This window comes from Hippopotamus amphibius, chromosome 8 (genome assembly GCF_030028045.1).
Source record: "Hippopotamus amphibius kiboko isolate mHipAmp2 chromosome 8, mHipAmp2.hap2, whole genome shotgun sequence".
Classification (NCBI taxonomy): Eukaryota; Metazoa; Chordata; class Mammalia; order Artiodactyla; family Hippopotamidae; genus Hippopotamus; species Hippopotamus amphibius.
Window position 1 is genome coordinate 22,411,438 of NC_080193.1, and position 16,378 is coordinate 22,427,815.

At 50.1% G+C, this 16,378-nt stretch overlaps 1 protein-coding gene across 1 annotated transcript in view; it reads left to right on the forward strand.

Moving 5' to 3' along the window:
* TMEM132B (transmembrane protein 132B) overlaps nt 1-16,378 on the forward strand; it is a 277,602-nt gene that overhangs the window by 197,128 nt on the left and 64,096 nt on the right. The window lies entirely within an intron of this gene.

The window sequence follows — 16,378 nt, forward strand, 5'->3', positions numbered from 1 at the left end:
CGCTGCTTTGACCTTCCTGTCTGGGACCAAAGCCTGGGGGTCCACACCTAGTGATTCTAGGACAGTCGGGGGGTACTTCTATCCTCCGTACTCAAAGTTGGATACCAGAGGTGAGATCCGTGCCAATAAAGCCCTCTATCCTACAATTAGTTCTGCAATTCCCTATCTGTGTTCTTGACTCTTTGCCCCCAAAGCCCCTTTCCCTATGTCTCCCCACATCTGCCTCCTTCTCTTAGATTCGACGGTGAAGAGGCACATACCCTGACCATGGAGGCCAAGCTGGCTCTCCATCCCCCTTACCCATCCCTCTCTGTCCACATCTTCAGCCTCTTCTGTCTTCTTCATAAATATTATCAGTGTTTGAGCTTTAGGATTCATCATCCATCTTCCTCCCCGGAAGCAGAAATCCACGACAGTAGGCTTCTGGTTAGTTCTGTCCACGGCTGTGTCCCCAGCCCCTAGAACAATGCCTGGGACACTTACGATTTGTAGAAAGAATGATCGAATCCTGGGCCACAATCTGAGCTACCGGGATCATCTAGTTCTTGAAGGCTAGATGGATGGAGGTGGTCCGCTTCAGCAGTGATCTGCATTTTGGTTTGAGGACGGCCACAGTTTGGTGGAAAAGAGCCCCGTGAAGGGGCAGAGCGGGATGGTGTGGATTTTAAGGCAGAGTGAGACAGTCCTAGGTTCCCTTTCCCGAGACTTTTTCTGTCACTTCTCCAGATCAACCAAGATCGGCCTGAGGTTGGATTATCTCTTTACTCACAGTCCTTAGGATTTTGCCGTGTGTCTCATCAGTGCCAGTCAATTCCCTGGGGCTCCTGCAGCCTCCCGCTACTTCTAAGGATGGATTTCCAGTGGAGAGTGTCGTGCCCTTCTTTCATGGGCAGGTGTCAGTTCCGAGAGGAGCTGGAAAGTGATGTATGCTGACCTGCTAGGAGGCCGGGACCAAGACAGGGGTATGGACCTGTGGTCAGCCCAGTACAGTCCACTGACCAATCCAGCCTGCCGCCTGTGTTCGTAGAAAAAGTTTTATTGGAACACAGCCTGTCGATTTGTTATGAATTGTCTAGGTTTGCTTTAAAGCCGTGACGGCAGAGGTGAGCATTTGGGACAGAAAGTGTATCCTTGGCCAGAACTTTAATTTTAGCATCTTGTAATACTGGTGAGTACTGGTGAAAGGGGTCTGTGATTCTGTTGTTACAGGGCTTTGGGGGATGTTGTCTCCTGAGGTGGCCTTTCCCAGTGAGACCTTTGCTTGGTGAGACTCTCGCATGCTCTTGGGGCAGAGGTGACCTGCTCTGTCATGATGCTGCCTGAAGGCCCAACTCCTGGCACTGGGCTGGGTGGGGTGCCCCTCACGGGGTCAGGGCACATGGTGGCACAGGACAGAACCTCGGGCAGAAGGAAGGGGTGAAACCTGCATGTGGATGGGGAGCCCGGCAGAGCAGGAGAGCAGGCATTTGGAACATGGCCAACATGCAGGTCGGCTCTGACAGCCTTTCCTCGGCTGCCAGCACGTCCCCGTGGGGCTCGTCTGGTGTCCTGCTCCTGGTCTTAGTGACAGGTGCCTGGTGCAGCCCTGAGAGGCGTCCAGCAGATGTGAGCAGTGCACTTGCTGTGGCCGCACTGCCGGCACTGATTTGTTCTCTGTGGTCCTCCCTCCTCCATCCCCCATCTGCCCCTTCCCCCACCCCCCAGCCATCTGGGCAGCTTGCTTCTCCCTCGATTCTCTGAGGAAGCTGTATTGTTGTTTTTGTTTTCTTTAAATTTATTTATTTATTTATAGGCTGCATTGGGTCTTCGTTGCTGCATGCAGGCTTTCTCTAGTTGTGGCGATCGGGGGCTACACTTCATTGTGGTGCGCAAACTTATTGCGGTGGCTTCTCTCTGCGGAGCATGGGCTCTAGGTGCTTGGGCTTCAGTAGTTGTGGCTCGCGGACTTAGTTGCTCCATGGCATATGGGATCTTCCCAGCCCAGGGCTTGAACCTGTGTCCCCTGCATTAGCAGGTGGATTCTTAACCACTGAGCCACCAGGGAAGCCCAGAGGAGGCCGTTTTATGCGTGTTGTGCTCACTGCATGTCTGTGACGATTCGTGCCTCCCCATCTGGCTGGTCTTTACTTAGGGATGGTTTCCTGTGTTTGGCTTTAATTCCCACTGGCTGGGAAGTGCCAGGGTTGGATGGTTGCGTGGTGTCGCGTATCACAGTGCATCTCTTGCATCCCTGTGAAGAGTGGCTCTGAAATAATTCCAAGGGACCAGAGCTATTTAGTAACGTTTGCGGTGGAACCAGAGTTGGTAGTTCATCTTTTCTTTTTCATCAGTTGTTTTAGCTGCTTTCCAAACCCGTAACTGCCGCAGAGTGGCCTTCGGGGGAGAATTCTGCCTAGTGCTGTTAGAGTGTAAGTAACTTTTATGTCGTTCTTCTTTCCGCCCTCTTCCTCCCCTCCCCCCTCCTCTCCCCTCCTTCCACTTCTTCTCAGTGGCAGCTAATGCTGGACAACTTATGGGTGATGTAAGGGTGCTAGATACCTTGTCCATAGGATGTTCAAACGAAAACGGGCTTGTTATTGTATCAGAGTCTTCTGAGGAGTTAGAAGCTGCTTTTGCAGTTAGGATAGAAAGACCTTAATTGCAAGCACTCAGGTACACAGGAGGTAGGATGGATGATAAGTTAGGTACGGAGCAGTGGAGACTCAGGAACCAGGGTGGGAGTGGGAATCCACCCACTCCAGGGCTGGGGTCCCCTAAGGAACACGGGCTTCAGGGTCAGCCCTGCTGGGAGCCAGAACTCATCGGGGAAGGCCTGGGAATGGGCCCGAGGGCAGGCAGGCTCCAGCTGATGCCCTTTAGTTGTATGATGTGACGCTGATGTCCCAAGGTGTCCTGGAAGCCTGTGCATTCAGAACCCGGCCGCGCTGAGCCCCGGTCCTGCTCAGGCCTTCTCTCGGCTCGCCCTTGGCCCAGACGCTCCACTGGGTTGGTTTCGTGTCTTTTTTCACCCTAGAGTCAACTCTCAGGGAGGGTTCTCCTGGCCACTCCGGCTGAATTCATTCTCTCTTTCGTCTGCAATTCACGCTTATTTACATGATTGTTTTTGTACTGCCTGTCTCAGTCTGGCTCCAATCACGAGAAAGAATTTGAGCAGGGAGAGGCTGATGTAAAAGATGATTAAGTATAGCAGGGACAGGAATAATGAAAGATTGCTCAGTAAGAAGTGAAGAGAAGTCTAAAGAATATGGGGATGACAGAGTCACTGGCCGCTGGCCTGGGGCTGAGATAGAGCCTCTGAGCGAGAGGCTCCGCCCCCACTCCAGCGCTCTGAGAGCCAGACCTTGTGGGAGGGGATACAGACACAGCCCACTGAACGGGGAGAAGCTGCTGAGTGAGGCCGCATATCCTGGAACTTGCTGGAAGTCTGGGGACAGCTGCTCACGGGGGTGGGGGTGGAGGTCTCATCAGAAGCACTTGCAGGGACGTCCCTGGGGGCGCAGTGGTTGAGAACCCGCCTGCCCGTGCAGGGGACGCGGGTTCCGTCCCTGCTCCGGGAAGATCCCACACGCCGCGGAGCAACGAAGCCGGTGCGCCTCAGCTACTGGAGCCCGCGCGCCTAGAGCCCGTGCTCCACAGCGAAGAGTGGCCGCCGCTCACCACAACTAGAGAAAGCCCGAGTGCAGCAACAAAGTCCCAAGGCAGCCAACAAATAAATACATAAAAAGGAAGTAAATTTACCAAAGAAAGACTCTTTACGATTCACCATGTAAAGTAACACCTTCACTGGCTCTGGGGATTAGCATGTGGACATCTTTGGGGGACTGTTATTTTCCTACCACTTGCTTGAGGCAGGATCCCAACTCTCCCTGTCGTGGTCTTGCTCAGGCTGTGCACAGAGCTCTCCATTCTTCCTCCCACGACCTGTTCTTTCTTCGCCTCCCCAGGCTGTTCCCTGAGGAGCTCTCTGGACCTCAGGGTCATCCCCAGCCACCCAGCACTTCTGACAGCTCCTAGAGCCTGGGGACACTACGGTCCTTCACCAGGGAAACACTTTGTGCTCTGCGTTTCCAGAGGACCCTGCAGCAGAGCTGCCAGAGGCAGGGTGATCACAAATCTCTTGGTTTATACACACAGCCTTGCCCCAGGGAGGATGTGGACCACCGCGGTCTGGGGCTCCATAGGCTCCTGTAATAGCGCCACATTTTCCTCCCCCAACTCCTGGGCCTGGGAGGAGACCAGAGGGCAGAGTCAGCTGGCCTCTTATTCTCTGTGTAGCCTCAGAGCAGTCACCTAAAATCCCTTTGCTTTAGTTTCCTGTTTGTGAATTTCCAAGTAAGAGCACCTCACCTGTCTATTGCACTGGGGTGTCAGATGGACCAAATGAGATACAACAAAAACAAACATGCTTAAAGTATCAAGGTAAGGGGACTTCCTGGTGGTGCAGTGGTTAAGAATCCGCCTGCCAATGTAGGGGGCTCAGGTTCAATCCCTGGTCCAGGAAGATCCCACATGCTGCAGAGCAACTAAGCCCATGCACCACAACTACTGAGCCCGCATGCTGCAACTACTGAAGCCTGTGCTCCGCAACAAGAGAGCCTGTGCTCCGCAGCAAGAGCCTGTGCTCCGCAACAAGAGAGCCACCACTCGACACAACTAGAGAAAGCCCACGCGCAGCAACGAAGACCCAACACAGCCAAAATAAATAAATAAATAAAATTTTTTAAGAAAAGTATCAAGGCAAATATGAAAGCCGTGTACGTAGTGGGAAAGTGTCCCATGTAGATTGGAGCAGATTCAATAGTTACGTAGAATTAAGGACCCTTCCTACCTTGCTGGTTTTGTTATCCTATTGATTTACCTGGCGGGGAGCGGGTGTCCACACTGGGAAAATTTTCAATTGTTTTCTCCTTTGAGGTAGTTGGCAAGGAAACATTTTGGTCAAGAATACAGGCTATTGGATCAACCTGCCTAGATGGAAATTTGGACTCCCGTGTTTAGCAGCTTTGTCATCTTGGGCAAGGCACTTAACCTCTCTGAAACTCGGTTTCTTCATCTGTAAAATGTAAAAATGAGGTTGCCTGCCTCATAGAGTGTTGTGAGGTTTAAATGAGGTACTGCAGGTAAAGACCTTGCTGGCCCGGCACATCGTAAGCGCTCAGTAATACTCAGGCATCATCGCTTTCATCATCACTATTGTACTGTCTGACCACGTGTAGGTCTACCTGTCAGATTTTGGGTGAAGGTCAAACAGAAGTTCAACCTCAGGATGGGGGGGGTGGTGGTGGATTCTCCACCTAGAGGAGAGAAAGGGCTCGATTTGTTGAATCGGGTGCAGCCGTGGTGCAGTATGGAGAGGAGAGATTTTAGTGGGTAGGTAGTCAAGGTGGCTGCTGCCCATTGAACTTCTCAGTCAGCCTCACAGCATCCTCCTAGGAGGGGCTGCTCTCTTGGGATTTGATTCTGGTATTATGATTTAGAACTTTCCTGCCACAGTGTGTGAGCCTGGGTAGTGTGGGGGGCTGTGAATACCTCTTGGGTAGCAAACCAACCTCTACTTCATGAAGGTAAATATGCAGTTTTAGGGGAAATCATGATAGAACTGGGAGGAGACCCCAAGCATGGAAACCAAGGTTGGGGCTGATGCAGTAGTCCAGGCAGGAGGACCTGTAGAAGGACAGTGGCAGTGGTGATGTACTAATCTACCCACCCATCCATCCATCCATCCATCCATTCATCCATCCGTCCATCCATTCATCTGTCATTCCATCCATCCATCTATCCTTCCATCCATCCATCCATCCATCCATCCATCCATCCATCCATCCATCTTGTCAATTGCTGTGCAATAGACCGTTTATTCAGCAGGCACTACGTGCTGGAGTCATTACTTTCTGGTGCATGGAGGTTGGAACTGATGGAAATTTTGCAATGCTCACCAGGCCTTGGAAATCATTGTGTATAATGTTTCCATTTTAGCAAAGCAGCACAGATGGTCAACACCTTCAAAAATCCCATCTTAGAAAAGGGTGGTCGGAAAAGAGGAGCGTTACAACCCAGGGCAATAATGGTGTTCTCTGCACCATCTTTAAAATCTAGAATTTAAAACCAGTCTTTGTGCTGCCCCCTCCATGGCTGGGAAGTGCCAAATGTGTGCCTGTTTCCCCTCCCCCTCCCTTCCCTCCCTTCCCTTCTTTCCTTTATAAGAGCACAAGTTGTCTTTTCTTCCCCCCTCCCCTGCCCTGTTCTGTTCCTCACTCCCCTTCACTTCTCTGTAATTTTATGTCCAATTACCGCGCTTTGAGCTTAGAGATTTATTTCCCTGGGTGACTTGGAGTTTAGGGCTACAGCCCACCGTGCCACTACAGTTCCTAAAACTAAAAAGCCCAGCGCTACTCATGCAGCTAGAAAACACATTATCTTTCAAAAAGGTTGGAATCAAAAACTGAACACACTTGGTGAGTTTCTAGGCAACTGGGCTCAGCCTAGGAAAAAGCAAGAGATAATCAGACTCCTATTTAGCCATATTGGCCTGAAATTTCACAGCAAGGCCTGGGCACAAATACTTCTTTATTTCAAATAACATTCGCGTGTCTATTTTGTGTTCTAGTGAATGGCTACGAACAGACACACAGGAGCCTGAGCTCTCCTGGTGCCTGCATCCTAGGAGAGGAGCGTGCGGAATACAAGAAACAAGGACATTTGATCACTTCAGACAGTGATGTACGCTGTGGAGAAACTCATGATGCTGGGTCACAGAATAGAGCCTGGGACGGAGGTGGGCAGTGCTAAGTGATCAGGAAGCCGTCTGTCTAAGAATCTGGCATTTGCTCTCAGAACCACAGAGGAGAAGGAGCCAGCTATAGAAGGTTGTGGAGGGAGAGCATTCCAGGCAGAGAGAAGAGTGTGCATCTCAGGCAAAATTAAGCTGGGTGTATTTGAGGATCTCAAAGAAGTCCAGGCTGTTGGAATGTAGATGGCAAGGGGGGCGGGGCAGGGGGCAGGGGCAAGAGATGAGATTGGAGGGGAAGCCGGGGGCAGCTCTTACAGGCCTTGGTAGTAGCAGCTAACATTTCATGGGCCTTCCACGGTCCTGTTCTCGGTGTCTGTATTAGTCTTCTCTTGCTGCTGTAACACATTACCATAAACATAGTGTCTTTAAACAACACGAATTTATCTTACAATTCTGGAGGTTAGAAGTCTGAGATGGATCTATAGGGCAAAATCAAGGTGTCAGCAGAGCTGCATTCTTTTGGAAGGTCTAGAGCAGCATCTGTTCCTCACCCTTTTCCAGCTTCGAGAGGCACCCACATTCCTTAGCTCATGGCCCCACGTGGCTCTGACCTCTGCTTCTGTTACCACATCTCCTTCTCTGACTCTGACCCTCCAGCCTCCCTCTTATAGGGACCATCAGGCCTCCTGGATAATCCAGGAGCATCTCCCCATCTCGAGATCTTTAACTGAATCACACCTGAAAAGTCCCTTTGCCATGTAAGGTCACATATTCACAGGTTCTGGGATCAGGACATGGACACCTGCACCTGGTTCTCTCCCCTTCACCTCTGGATATGTCTGGAGTCTCATTCAAATCTCAACACAGGCATGGGGAAACTTTCTCCGGGGGGATGATGGCGGCTTTTGGGGGTCTTCTGTAAATACACCTCATCTCAGTCATTCTACACATTTGGGAGCGGAGTGGGGGCAGGAGGGGGTGCTTTTGAAGGTAGGAAGAGGCAGGCAGAGGGATTGAGAGAGACAGAGAGAGAAAGAGACAGAGAGGTCTCCCCAGCCTGGGATGAGGATGTGCGTTCTCAGGAGTTAGGGAACTACCACTCCACTCCCCTGCTCTTTCCCTGGGAAGACCCGGCAGGGAAGTGGTTGCTTGTCACCTAGACACAGGTTCCCAGCCTTCAAAGAGACTCCCCAGGCTCCGTGCCCATCTTGGACTTGGACCAGGAGGAGATCAGTGACAGTCACCACGGGCAGGGACCTTGGGCTACTGTTCTTCAGCATCAGCTCAGGCTTCCTGATCTCTGTTTGACAAACAGCAGAGTTTCATATTGATTTGCGTGGATGCCAAACTCGGATCCTGAGGGACACTCAGGGCCAGGCAGTGCCTCCGGAGCTGTGTTCAGACCCTGCCTCTGACCCTCAGCAGCCGCGTGACCTTGGGCGAGTGACTTAAGTGTTCGTGGTGACTCAGTTCCCCAGTGGGAAACTGGCCCAGGACTATGGTGAAGTCACCTCTGGGAATTTCCCAGAATAGAACCTGGCCTGAAATTAGTCGTCAGAAATACGAGTGGTAGCTATTAGCTCAGAACAGTAGCACAATGAGCGGAGAAGAGAAGGGACCTCTGGCACCGTGGTGTCTGGAGGTCATTGGATTGGACGAGACACAAGGGTGATGTGCGGAGATAAGTTACGACAGTGGCAGCCGGCAGAGCAGAGAGGGACCATGGCCAGGGAACCCAGGCTGGTAAACATTTTCACTCCAGCTTTCCGGTGGGGGAGCTGCATTTCTGAAAGATCTCTTTTCCTTTCCGGGGAAGGTGCAGCAGGCATCTCACGGGCCTCTTGGGGTCTGTGACAGCTCCAGAGGGTCTTAAGTAATTAAGTCACGAAGGGAATTCAGAAAGCTTTGAAGGCTTGTAGATGATTTTTGTTTCCTGTCCTTTGTCTTCTGTTTTGTTTAAAACTTAAAAATAAGACCTAACTAAATTGTGCTTGAACACACCCTGCTAAAACCTTTTGGATGAGACCCAAGGGTTCATTGACTACCCGCAATTCCAGCCCCCCTCCCTACGTTTCATCATTTTATGTTTTTCATCCAGGACTTCATATCTACCTTCGTACCCAGCTATGTGGCTGCAGACAACAAATGATTTTATTTTATGCGTGGCTGTGTTTGGAAACGAAGGGCATTGCGCTGTGTATCACATTCTTTACAGCCAACAACATGTCTTGGAGGCTTTTTCATACCCATATGAATAGAGCTGCCTCGTTCATTTTTTACAAAACAGCTCTTGAGTAGTCTGTGGTGGGCTATTCCATCGTTTATTTCCCTACTGGTGAATACTTGGGTGGTTTCCACTTCTTTCTTTTTTTTCTCTTCTTTTTGCTACCACCATGCATCTTGTAAAGCTCCATCTGATTTGGGGGTGGCAAGTGGGTTTTATATCACGTGCCAAATGGTAGCGGCTGCTAGGGGCAGGAGTGAGGCTGTTCAGTAGTCTGTTTTGGGTGCTACATTAGGCTCTTGGCGCTGCCAGGAAGAATTACCAACAACCGGATGGCTTAAAACAACAGGGGTGGGTTCGCTTGTCATTCTGGAGGCCAGAGCTCTAAACACAAGGTGTCAGCAGGGTCCTGCTCGCTCTGATGGCTTGAGGATTCTAGGTTCTTCCTGGCCTTCCAGCCTCAGGTGGCCTCAGGCATTTCTTAGCTGTGGCCACATTACTCCCATCTCGGCCTGTGTCATCACAGGGCTGTGTGTGTGTCTGCACCTCTGCGTGTCCTCTCCTCATGAGGACACCAGTCATTGAATTCAGGCCCCCCCCCCCCCCCCCGCAGTATGACCTCATCTTAACCTACATCTGCACACACCTGCTTTCCAAATAAGGTCACATTCTGAGATTCCAGTGGACATGAACTTGTGGGGTGGACACTATGTAACCTACTACAGGGGGAAGAAGGGGGTGGGGGCTACACCTGCACCATGGACTTGCCACCTGAGATCTGGATGGTACTTGGGGCAGCCCCGTCCTACACCTTCAACATCTTCAGTGCGATCTGACGTCCTGGAAAAGGACTCTAAAGGGCTATGAGGTCTTTAGTCATGAACTCAGCCACAAAGCCTTCACCTTCAGTAGGGTTGAGTAGACTTCATTCACCAGGACAAGAAAGAGGGTCCAGTGCCTCTGAAAGGGATCTTTGCGGAACCCCATCTTCAGAAGTCCATGCATAAGACCTGCGTCCCTCTTCTTCCTCCAGAACAAGTGTGTCGGTGTAATTACCTGTTGGAGATTGCATACAACACCTTGCTGAAGGAATCCAGAGTAAACCTGACTCAGCTCTGCCTTCGAGTCTCTCTTATATACAAGAAAGAGCAAGATGGTCTGCAAACAGCCGTTCTCGTGACTATAGAGACACGGTTTCACCTGACTGATCCACCCTATTCACAGCTGAAAAGAGCAACTTTAGATTGTCCAGGAGAAGGTATGGCCAGTGGACATACTTTACAAATGACCAGAAATGACCACCTTGGTTGGATGCGACTGAAGCCACGTGCTTTGTGAGTACCGCCATGTGCACCTGTCTAAAGCGCAGGATGCGGGTCACCTCCCCACCGCCGAGCCCGTGACGCCGATGAGCACATTCAGTGAAGCTGTCCCCACAGTGGCCCCCGAGCTGGGCGTCGCTGTCCTGTCATTTCCTCCCTTACTTAAAAGTAAAAGTATAGAAAGGATTGCTCTTGGAGAGTGAACTGGAGTCAGCTACGTGGAAAAGGAGAAGGAAAAAACCCATTAAGATGTTTGCTTCCCTTGACCTGTATCTTTTTGGCAAACCTTTGCTGATGTATAATACCTGAAGATGGACGGAAAAAAACAGACCCAAGAAGCAAGTCCAGGAAAGAAACTGGTGGCTGTCAGTCGGAGGAACAAAGTGACTGAAATCTGGGTGTTTCTGTGATGTGGCGAATTTCTAAGGCTCTGTCAATACCATGAATATTTATGACCCATCTCACCAAAAACATCCGTCGGGCGGTACATCCATCAAAGACTCCTGCTCGGGAATCGTTCTGTGTTGTTGGGTGATGAGCCCTGAATGACAAAATGGAGAGCAATTATGGGAAGGGTTTATGCTTCTGTTTTACACACCCTTAAAGGTGGTAAATAAATTTCTTTTTGAAAAAAAAATCTCTTTTACTGTTGGGCGAATTGGAGTACTTGTCACAACATGGAGTTGCAGATACGCCAGTGTTTGTGGGTGCTGACTTCCAGGGGCCTCCTCTGAGACTGAGGTTCCTGTTTGAAAATGACAGCCAGAGTCCTTGCAAACCAAAGGACTGTGCCCGCCTCTGTGCTGGTCAGTGAAGGGAGAGCCCCTCTTCCGCAGCTGGGGAATTGTGGCAGCGTGAGTGCTTAAGAGATGTCAAGCTGCCACAGCTCAAATCTAACCTGCCATTTACTTAAACTTTGTGGTCTGAGCCTGCCTTTGGAGCCTCAGTTATCCTATCTGTAAAAGGGGTATGTAATATAATTCCTACTAGGACAACCTCAACAGATTACCTTGAGGATTAAATGAGGCAATGTTATATGCGCCGTTCTTGTTACAAAGTAAAAATACGATAGATGTCATCAACTTCTTTTTATTAGTATTCCAGCGTGCTTAAACGGGAGACACTTAAGAATAGTAGAAAAGTTAAAAATATTTCCTAACAGGGTGGCAGGGCCACTGACCCATGGGAATAGATGCAGCTTGTAATTGTTGCAGCCCCTCGCCTCCCCCCAGGGCACATCAGTTGTTGTACAGCGGCTCCACCTGAGAGAAACGGCAAATAAATGCTGCAATACCCCCTCTTTTTTTCATGGCTTCCTGCAGATTCCAGCACATCTTTTCTAAGTAACTTCAATTTTGCAAACTGCCAAGATGGCGTTTTTAGTTTTTTTTTTAGACCTTTCTATTTTCATACTTTATTTCTATTTTTTAAATTTTATTTTATGGTAGAATATAGTTGATTTACAATCTTGTGTCAGTCAAGATGGCGTTTTTGATTGGCTTGAACTTCTTTTTCCCAGGAGAGGGGATCACAAGCGACAGTCCCCGGGGTGCCCACTAGATGGCGCCCACAGACCGACCAGCTCGTGGCCGCGCTGGCCCTGCGCTCCCCTCCCCCAGGCTCCGGAACACACCTGGCCCACTGGTCCAGTCGTCTCCCCAGTCAGCTGACTGCTTCATCCAGCCCTTTGCCCCCTTGGGAGTCCCGGTCGCCTAAGGGTGAGAACTGGCCCCTCCCGCAGCCCCACCCAGCGCTCAGCACAGCACCTGAGACGCACCTGGCGCGCACCTGGCCCGCGGCATCCGGCCCCTTGGAAAGGTGCTGCCTCTCCACCAGCACCACCGCCTGGCCTGTGGCTGGATGGAGGCTGCGTGTGGCTTCTTTTCTCGAAAGGCTTTATCATTTTCATTTAAAATAATACATACTCAATAAAAATGTTAAACATAATATAAAAGCCCAAATCCCAGCAACCTCCCCACCCCATCCATACGACATTGGTTATACTGGAGAATCGCCATTCTGGGTGCTCCTACATCCATGAATCCACAGAGAGAGACATGGCTGGATGGATAAACAGATGTGGACACTGTATGTGTCCATGGACACCATATTTTATAGCAACGGAATCCCACTGTAAAGCTGTATTTTATTTGTGAAGGTGTTAAATTCCTTTTTATTTATAGGTCAAAGAAGACAAAGAATCCAATGTAGAGTTGTCGTATTTCATAAAACAAACAAGCCAAAAAAAAAAAAAAAAAAAACCATTAGCTGACAAGAAGAGATTTTGACTTTTAAGGTACCTTGGCGAATTTAAGAAAGAAAAGTTTGTAGGAAAAAAAATACCAAGGTTTGGAACTATTATTCCTATTCTTATTTCTATTACTAGAGCTGCTATTGTCACCTCCACGTCCATCACCACACCATCTCTGTCTCTTCCATGACACCATTTTAGCCAGTGAGATCCACTCCTTTATTTGCAGATGGAAGAAATGGCTCGCTGAGATTTCTTGCCACTTCCCCCATCTGGATATTTACTGGTTTCGCAGGTTTTACATTGTTCAAATCTGTAAGGTCGATAACCTCGGTGGAGCCTCCTGGCTACGCTGCTTCGTTGTTAACACTCTGGGACGGGAAAGCCGCCTTGCTTCAGCCGTTACCCCCCAGCCATCTGCTGCTTTCCATCCTCAGCGGTGGTGCGTGTCTTTTATCTGCCGACGGCCCTTTTCTGCTGCTGTTGTGGGATTACAATGTTTTTATTCCTTTATTTCCATTTTACTATGATCTAGAGGATAAGAGGTTAGTCCAGTGCTGCGTCCACCATAATCTCAACATTCTTTAGAAACCGTGCAGCGCGGTTCAGATTTAAGGGGTCGGTCATTCCTTCACACACCTGCCTGTGGGCCAGGCACCGGGGTGGGGACCAGGACCGGGACGGATGAGGGAGACCGTCCTTGGCATCGGTGATGTCAGCAAGGCTTTGTGCCCAGCAACAGAACTGTGTGTGTGTGTGTGTGAAATTGCTTTAACGAAGGATGAAATATTCTATCCCACGATTAAAGACCAAGTTAAACACTGACATCCTTGGGTGGAGTAATTACGCCTTTCACTGATCTAGACTCAGCTGGAGAAGTTGCTGGTTCTTTTCTGAGAAAAGGAGCAGGGCATTGAGGAAAGACCAGGGGAAGGGGCGCTGTGGACCTCGGGCCCACCTGTCACCTCCCTCTCTATCTCAGCATCACCCTGCGAGATGCCACCCTTGGCTGGTGAAGGTTACGAGGTTCTGCTCTCTCCGCAGGAGGGGAGCTCGCGGATGGAGAAGTTAATTAGCAGCAGGGGCTGTCCTGCTGGAGAAACTGGGCGGGGCGGGAGGCGGTCTAGCTTGGGGAGGGCTGCGCTCTACCCGGGAAGCGGGTCTACCTCCGAGCTCCCTGTGGTCCCCCAGAGCTGCCCAGAGTTCCCATCCGAGAGGCAGCCGTGCACCACCAGGCTGCTGCGCGGGGAGCTGGGGGGTGTCCACGCAGGACGAGCTGCCCCGCTTCTGTCCCCACGTGGTGGGCTGGCCCCGACCTTCTGTTCCTCTGACTCCAGAGGAGGGGGGACACTGGTCCTCGAGGTGGGGCTGACCCTGCCACGTCCTCCTCAGGGTGGTGATGGGCTGCCGCTCTGGGCGGTTACATGTCAGAACCGAAGAGACGATGCTGGTCGTTAAGAGAAGCATCTCTCCAGGGACGAGGCCATCAGTCTGTATCTCCCAGGTGTAAAGGGACAGGGAAGCAGCAGAAGGTGCAGCAGGCGGCCAGGTCTGGTCGAGTCCATCCCCACCCCCCACCCCCTACACACACTCCTCAGGGTCCTCTTGTCTTTGGGATCATAAGTCTGCTTCCTGAGGACAGGTGCACAGTCACACATTTATGAAACTCCATGGTGCCTGCAACAACTGCTGCAGATACCGCAGGTCACAGGTCTTAACGTGAGGTCCTCCAGGACCAGGTCCACACGGGCACGGGTGGGCGGGAAGAGGGCGGATGGAGACAGGAGGACCGGCTCATTCCCCTCATCTTCCTCATCTTAATCTCCAAAATGCAGTGTGATTGGGCTTGAACCAGTTGGGTCATGATCTTTACATCCGAAGGAAAGACCCTGACATCAGAGGATAAGGGGTTAGTGAGAGAACCCAGAGAAGAAAAATCCAAACAAGGCAAACAAAAACAAAAAACGGTCTCAAACAGATGCCTGCATTCCCACGTCCACTACAGCACTATTCACAATAGCCAAGATTGGAAACAGCCTAAATGTCTCTCAACAGGTGGATGGATAAAGTGGTGTAGACATACAATAGAATATTACTCAGCCTCTAAAAAGAAGGAAATCCTGTCATATGCAACGACAGGGATGAACCAGGAGGACACGATGTAAAGTGAAACAAGCCAGTCACAGAAGGGCAAATGATCCCGCTTAAGTGAGGAATCTACAATATCCAACCTCATAGAAACAGAGAGTAGAATGGTGTGTGCCAGGGGTTGGAGGGAGGAGTAAGTGGTATGTTGCTATTTAACAGGTATAGAGTTTCAGTTATGCAAGATGAATAAGTTCTAAAGATCTGCTGTACAGTTATTGTAAAGATCCAGTCAGGACAGGAAGGGGCTTACACCGGGAAGGATGCTGAGACATTATTAAGGAGCAGAATTGCAGGTGTCCTTTTTTTTTTTTAAATAAATTTATTTATTTATTTATTGGCTGCATTGGGTCTTCGTTGCTGCACGCAGGCTTTCTCTAGTTGCAGCGAGTGGGGGCTACTCTGCATTGTGATGCGCAGGCTTCTTATTGCGGTGGCTTCTCTTGTTGTGGAGCACAGGCTCTAGGCACGTGGGCTTCAGTAGTTGCAGCACGTGGGCTCAGTAGTTGCGGTGCACAGGCTTAGCTGCTCCGAGGCATGTGGGATCTTCCCAGACCAGGGCTCAAGCCCGTGTCCCCTGTATTGGCAGGTGAATTCTTAACCACTGCGCCACCAGGGAAGTCCCACAAGTGTCCTTTTTGATGGGGAGCTCTGGAGCTGGTTCCTTCTGTTGCCCTGTGAGAAAACCATTTGGGGGTTCTGCATTTCATCATGAATTAGGAATAGAGTATTGATAATTAGCTACATCTGTCATCACCAGAGATCCCCTTTAAATTTGCCTCTACGTAACAGGAAACGGTTCGCCCCAAGGAAGTTTCTGAGAGTACATCATTGGCTATCAGTCACTGTCTAAGACAGACTTTGTCTGCTGTTGTGATGTGTTGTTTATCATCGTGGAGTAAATTATGCTTGTCGTGACAGTAAGCAATGTGTTAAACAGCTGTCAGGTGTCTATCGGGTTCATCTCCGATACTCACGAAGGCTGTTGATTCCCAGGGGGTCTACCTCCCTGGCTCTGTGGACCCAGCCACACTCTGAGGTTTCCGCCTGCTTTCCAGGTCCTGCTGTGTGAGTCAAACGGTTCTTGGAGAGGTTGCTTATTCGTGGCCCAGGCATCACAGGTAGGAGCTAATTGTGCTTGTTCTTTCTCAATTGAGGCGAGAAGGTGGGAAACAGGTCAGCAACACTCTCCTCGATGATGGATTCCAGCCCTCTCTGCTCCATGGGAACACACGGCACAGAGCTTTCTGTAATCTCTCAGGAACACTTGGTCACTCTATTTTCTTGATCTAAAGATCACAGATATGATGGAAGGTCTTCAGCACGGGTCTGGGAGACACCTTTTCTTTTTTCGTTCATTCCTCTTTTGCTGTGTGGTGTTAAGCGCATTCCTTGCCATCTCTGTTTTCGTTTCCTTTCTTGACAATTCAGATTCTGCTAAAATGAACTAGTCTAACTATTTAGCAAACCTTTTCAGATAGGTTAGTGTATCACTGATCACAGATTTAGGGCAACCAGAATAGGGAGAGAAAGTTAATGCTGTAAATAGTATTGTATTATTGTATTAGGATATGAAGGGAAATTCAGAGTACGGATGCTCTTGAACCTTCAAGAACCTTTAACAAGCACTGTGCCGGCTGTCGTTTTATTGCCCGTCAGCTCCTACTCTGCCCTTCTCTGCCTGCTTTGGAATCTTGGAGCTGGAC